Raw genomic sequence first — 7,359 nt, forward strand, 5'->3', positions numbered from 1 at the left:
ACCACCTATGTATGTAATTTTGATAACAGGGAAGGAACCAAAGGAAACAAAATGCAAAGTCACCATGGAGAAATTGTTTGGTATGTGATATATCAATTATTTATTTATTTATTTATTTATACAGACATAAAACATCCTTTGCTATATAACAATCTAACTTTACAATTTTTCAGATCTGAATACTAAGATACTTCAACAAATTCAAATGCTGGAACAGAGACAAGCTGTCATCATGAATGACTTGGCCAAAGTTAAGTCTGTTCTCATGAAGCGGGCAGAAGAAGATGCCCATGAGGAACTTTTTAAACAACAACAGTGCTCCAGCTTTGAAATGTTTGAAGCCTTCTGTCAGAGGCTTGAAAAAGACAAAAATTATCGAGAGCTTTATGTTAGTACTACTATATAAATTTAGCGTTTATTTTTACAACAAAGCCACTGTTTTATTTATTTTGCAGCAGATACCATGTAAAAGAAATGTTGAAGCCTGGTAAATTTTAATCATGACAATATTATGTATGTTTTTGTCAGGTACACTATCTCATCCATACTCATGGCAGCTCCAATATAGGTGAGATGGTGAGACAGGCTTTAAAAAGCATAGCGTCAGACAATGTTCTCTGTCTGTATAACAGAACGGGGAAAGATGGGAAGAAGGTGTTGCCACCTGTGCTCCTGACATGTTTGAAAAGTAAGTGTTTAAGTTTTGGTTTGTGCATTTGGATGCTGCTATAGAAATTGTAATGTTAACACCTTGCTCTTTGTGTTTTTAGAATGTGTCAGGTCTTTTCACAAACAAAATGAAATAGAGGTGAAGAAGCTAAAAGTAACCACCAGAACAACACCAGACGCGGAATGTATTCGCCAAGTAGAAATTTTTTTGTCCAACGCCAACACCAGGCTGAAAAGGAAACCAAATAAAGGAAAAATCTGACTTTTTGTTTGATTGTTTTGATTGATGGAAATAAAGAATGTGGGTGTAAAAGTTTGAGTTAACTGAATCATTTTAGATATCAGTGAACTAACAGAATTATTACATAGTGGTGTTATATGGTGATCTCACAGTATGAGCACACAGTGATCACAGTATGTGCACACAGTGATCAGAGTATGAGCACACAGTGACCACAGTTTGAGCACACAGTTACCACAGTATGAGCACACAGTGACCACAGTATGAGCACACAGTGACCAGAGTATGAGCACACAGTGATCACAGTATGAGCACACAGTGACCAGAGTATGAGCACACAGTGATCACAGTATGAGCACACAGTGACCAGAGTATGAGCACACAGTGACCACAGTATGGGCACACAGTGATCACAGTATGAGCACACAGTGACCACAGTATGGGCACACAGTGATCACAGTATGAGCACACAGTGACCACAGTATGAGCACACAGTGACCACAGTATGAGCACACAGTGACCACAGTATGAGCACACAGTGACCACAGTATGAGCACACAGTGACCAGAGTATGAGCACACAGTGATCACAGTATGAGCACACAGTGACCAGAGTATGAGCACACAGTGACCACAGTATGAGCACACAGTGACCACAGTATGAGCACACAGTGACCAGAGTATGAGCACACAGTGACCAGAGTATGAGCACACAGTGATCACAGTATGAGCACACAGTGATCACAGTATGAGCACACAGTGACCACAGTATGAGCACACAGTGACCACAGTATGAGCACACAGTGATCACAGTATGAGCACACAGTGACCACAGTATGAGCACACAGTGACCAGAGTATGAGCACACAGTGATCACAGTATGAGCACACAGTGACCACAGTATGAGCACACAGTGAGTGTGTTCTGACCTCATATTTCCACCACAGTATGAGTGCACTGTGATTGTGCAGTGACCTCATGTTGTGAACAAAGTATGAGCACACAGTGAGAGCTCTGTGTGGTTACACTTTTAGTTCACTGTGACACTCACATTATGACTGCACCATGAGAATATTGTGAGCTCATAGTGACATCATTGTGAGATCAAATTGTTGACTGGGAGACGTAGTCAGCCAGACGATGAACACTATTAATAGCAATTATTTTATGATGCAGTCACACTTGTAGTAATATTTGTTAGTTCTGTTGTTTATTCCCAAGCTAAAGAATAAGAATGCACATTTGATCAGATATAACTGCAGTCACAACTTAAGAGATACATTATTCGAATGCTTGGCGAAGGAGATGCGTTTTTAATCTAGATTTAAACAGAGAGAGTGTGTCTGAACCCCGAACATTATCAGGAAGGCTATTCCAGAGTTTGGGAGCCAAATGTGAAAAAGCTCTACCTCCTCTAGTGGACTTTGCTATCCTAGGAACTATTTTTCATTATCTTTTATTCATTTGCTAAAATTAGGGCTTCATTTATTTGTCCCATTTTTATCTAAATAATTTATCTTTTAAAAAAATTAAAATAAAAATGCCAAATTGTATATGACATTTTGATTATGAATGCATATATTTATAATTAATATAAGTGATAAATTAACAAATAGGGTCTAACATTAATTATAATCTAATACTGTATAATAATGTCTAAAAATACAATAATTTACCTCTGATAATGTATGGAATATTATATTAACAGACTATCCAAATTTTAATAAAACAATAGGCCTATACCTTGAAGCATATTTGTGTCTGTCACCTTAAAGGTATGATTCACCCAAAAAGGAAAATTCTTTCATAATTTACCACGGTTGTTCAAAACCTGCATAAAGTTCTTTCTTCTGTTGAACACAAAATAAAATAATTTGAAGAATGTGGGAAACCAAACAGCGTCTGGTCCTCGGTAACTAAAATAATAATAATAAATACATCGGGGACCAGAAATTCTTTGGTTACCCACATTCTTCAAAGAATCTTCTTTTATGTTCAACAGAAGAAAGAAATTATTAAGGTTTGGAACAACTTTTGGGTTTGTTTTTTGGTGAACTATCCCTTTAAGTCAGACAGTCCACGAGAGCAACTGAACGGTTTTCTGCAAACTGCACGTACATTATTAGTTACAGGACAGAACCATTGATAACTTTCCCATTCAGTCCTACATCTAGAGAGCCTTGCCTTGTGTTGTTCAAAGGGCAGATGTGAGCTCCTAGATTTTTGAAACCGCGCAGGTTTACCACGCTGCTCTCACGTGAAAGCCCTTTAAAGGATTAGTTCACCCAAAAATGAAAATTAGGCTGCGTTTACTCACCCCCAAGGCATCCTAGGTGTATATTACTTTTTTCTTTCAGATGAATTCAGTCTGAGTTATATACAGTATACAAATTGTCTTCGATCTTTCGAGCTCTATCACTGCAGTCAGCGGGTGTGGCAGTGCTTCAGTGCAAAAGAAGTTTAATAAAAAGTGCCCTTCCATAAAAAAAGTGTCTCACACCAGGGGGTGAACAAAGGCCTCCTGTAGCAACTCAAAGTGTTTTTATAAGAAATATACATATTCAAAATGTAATAATCATTTTAATCTATTATGCGCCAACAGTTGTTCACAGAAGCATCTCCGGGCGGATGACATATGAAAACAAAGACGCCAAAATGCATTAGCTTCTCTAATTTCATTAAAATACGGGACAAAATGCGAATCAATACGGGACATATCATTTTACCTTTAAATAATTCTGTATTTTAAGGGACGCAACCATACCATGAAACAAAATCCAGCTGGGCCAATCGGTAGCCGCCAATTTCGTATGCTCTACAAAAGCTATTTTACAACAAAAATGAAACGTAAAATACATGGGACTTCTCATTTGATTCGATTCAATTCATCAAAACAAACTATTTTGACGAATAATTTGCTAAATGAATCAGACTTCCCAACACCAACTAATGAAGAAACAAAACTGTTAGTATATCAATCTATTAATTCATGATTCAAACCTTTTAAAGATAGGCCACATTTTAAAACAGTACCCTTTTCTCCAAATGAATAATACGTAAGCTCATGGAAAGCCAGCATTCCCTCGCATACTGTAAAGGCCTGTTTTCTGACATCTTTACAGCAGGCCCCAAATTGCCCCTAAGACCATAAAATTTATGATGGACATTGATAAAGCAAATAATAAATAATGTGAGGTGACATAGGCGCACTTCCTTGAGTTGTTTTAAAGGAGATGAAGCGTGTGTTTGACCTCAGCACATGGCGTCCACACGCTCTGTTATCAAAACATATTCCCTGAATATAAGTTGATACGAGTACTACATCAGAAAACATTTTAACATAACTTAATTAATCAAGTCTTTAAAAGCTATTCTAAAGTTCATGTAGGCCATTTTGGGAAAACTTTGTGTAAACATTTTGATTAAGTCCGAATGGATTTCATCCCGTATTAGACATTTATTCCCAAACATTATGATCCAGGAATAGGGTGAACTCCTCTTTTTGGCATAAAGCATTTTGTGTTGCATTGATTTTCCATTCTTCAGTCGTTCCAGTGTTCTTTGAAAGAGTGTGCGAGAGTGTTTTATTTATTTTGGTGTCTAAGCATATGATTCCCTTGGGTGTGGTGTTCAATGCGATTTCATAACCTTGGATTGCAGTCTGTGAACTGTGTAGTTGTGGTTTTTGAGTGTCAATGACTGTTTATGGTGTTGCCACTTCATTTAAAGCCACAGAGGAAAGAACAACTGTTAGACAACGAGGTTGAGGGAGCTGCACAGAAATTCAGTGAAAAGACTTTCCTGGCAGTTTTTAGTATCTAAAGAGCCCCTTTGAGATTTTAAACCATGCGTTATGTCAATTTTATTAATACAGAAAGACTTAAAGTGCACTCAAGGCATAAACTGATCCAGGAAACCTACTTAAAGACCATTTCTATGTCAATGTTTGGCCATTTTGTTAAAATGTTTTATACACTACAACATAGTAGCAATGAATGATTCGCTGATGTTCCTTTTGAACCAATTCTTCAACCGAAACGATTCACATCCACTTGATTTTTCAGTTATGTTCTTAATATCACCATTTACAAAGTCGCAATCTAATTGCAATTTGTAACTATTTTACGTTTTGGCGAATTAGTGGTTAATTCGTATTAATTTGTGCCATAACGGTTTAGGGTTGGAGCTTGATGTTTGTTAAATACATTTTTATTTATTTCTTTTTTTTTCTAAAAAGCAAGTTGACAACTACCATGACATTGGGTTAGAAACCGGCTCTATCGTCAATCAAATTACTAAATCATCTCCTTATTAAAGAGTTAAACTATATCATGCCATTGGGTTGGAAAACCTGCAAAATTGTATTGTCAGATTACTAAAGAGTTAATAATTAAAAAATAAAATAACTTTAAAAATACATACTTTTTTATATAATAGCTACTACTATTTATTATTAGCCTATTGCATTATTAGCCTATAAACACAACACATGGATCAGAGACTGATGCCTATATATAATTTATTATATTTTATCAAGGGTTGAAATCAAACCGACTGTAACCGACTATATTTCGTAAGGACTCAAGATAATAACCTGTTTTTTCCACTGTCAAGGGCTGTAAAATGCAACAGAGTAGATGTTTCACGAAAGATTTTTATCAGGAGTGAAAGGTCACGTCCATGTGTTCAAGACAGGCGTTTACTGTAATCACGGTGATCATTTTGCAATAAGTGAGTCACAATACCAGGATGACTTTCGGTTTTGACCAATTAGGGCAAAGTGTTCTGATGTCACTGTCGTTAGAGAACGACTCCTGCAGTAAAGGGGCTGAAAAGATGTGATGTCACAGAAAACAATAAAAGGCTGTGTGAGCTGTTTTTAGCCTGTTCTGTGTTCACGACAGTTTTTGGGAGTAGATATGAAAATTTGTTTACAAAATTAAACTGCAGCAGCGTTTTGAACTAAAGCGAATTATGACGCTTTGCAAAATATTTCAAATTCACGGCTGAAAGAAACTTCAAAGGATGTTCTCTGCCATATCGGCGGATCTTCAGAAATCATTTAACAGCAGACAACAAGGGTTTAAAAGCCTGTTAAAAGCTCAACAAATATCATAGTGTCTTCTTTATTGACGGCGCTCAGGTGGAACTGTCACATCTGCCAAAAAGCGGACTTCCTCTGCAAACAAACACACACACACACACACACTCACTTAAATTCGATATGGCTTAATGCAGCATGGGCTGGAGAGCATTAAAACATCCTTCTTTTGTGTCGCTTTTAACAGGTGATGTGCTTTAACGACATTCTAGTGGCATCAGGGACGATGTCAAGCTGCTTCATGACGTGTTTGGTCCAGTAATGACTTAGCAAGAAAAACACATCATTATATGAATCACAGCACGAGTCTCCAGGTGTGCAGCAGTATGTAGGAAACATAAAAGACACCTGCAAATACATGCTATCCTCCAATTAAAAACGTTTATAATTATTGATTAGTTCGAACTGGAAGAGTCTTTGCTGGAGTTTTTGATTGGTTTGACAGGATGTGGGCTATCTGTCATAAAACTGGAGACATGTTTATCCAAGATAAGGGTCATTTTGATAAGTATCTGGGGTTTAATGCATAAAAGTGTAGATAGCATAAATCCAGATTTGGCTTTCTAAATCCTAATACGTCAAAACAAATTGCTGTGGAGAGTTCACGTGTTCACAAACATTATTTTTAAGTCTAACATCTTTTAACAACTATACACACACAATAATGTATATATATATATATATATATATATATATATATATATATATATATATATATATATATATATATGCACTTAGCAGACTCTTAAAAAGCAACTTACAGTGCATTTAGGCTATACATTTATTTTCTTTTTTACCATTATGTCTTCCCTGGGAATTAAACCCACAACCTATTGCCCCTGTAATGCAATGCTTTACCACTAAGCCACAGAAACACATATTTACATATAGCAATTTATTATAGTAATAATAAAGTAATAATGTATTAATTATATTAATTGTAATATATATATATATATATATATATATATATATATATATATATATATATATATATATATATATATATATATACATATATATATATATATATATTGGCTTGCTTATAGAAATCAACAATTGTTTATAAAACTAATAATAGTAGTAATAATTATCATTATGCATCTCGTTTGCAATCCAAGTACTTGCTTTTAAAAATCAATCAAGTGAAAATGAAATAAAAAGAGATGCTGAAGCTAAACCAGGTGTGTGTTTTTAGCACAAGGCCAGATTATTACTCCACTCCTGTATAACAGCGCCACCTGCTGCCCAAGCAGTGAAGCAAAACAAAACTTAAACATTACGGTTCTTTTAAATATTGTCATTTTGTCATCTTCATTACTTTTTTATAAAGCTTCGAATGCTTTGAG

General features: G+C 35.7%; 1 long non-coding RNA gene across 1 annotated transcript; it reads left to right on the top strand.

Moving 5' to 3' along the window:
- Positions 1 to 362: 362 nt before the first annotated feature.
- LOC113099733 (uncharacterized) lies at positions 363 to 931 on the top strand. The gene is made up of 3 exons (XR_003289516.1): positions 363 to 388; positions 529 to 688; positions 771 to 931. It is a non-coding gene; the product is annotated as an uncharacterized LOC113099733 (long non-coding RNA).
- The last annotated feature ends 6,428 nt before the right edge of the window (positions 932 to 7,359 follow it).

This window comes from Carassius auratus, unplaced genomic scaffold, assembly GCF_003368295.1.
Source record: "Carassius auratus strain Wakin unplaced genomic scaffold, ASM336829v1 scaf_tig00217025, whole genome shotgun sequence".
Lineage (NCBI taxonomy): Eukaryota > Metazoa > Chordata > Actinopteri > Cypriniformes > Cyprinidae > Carassius > Carassius auratus.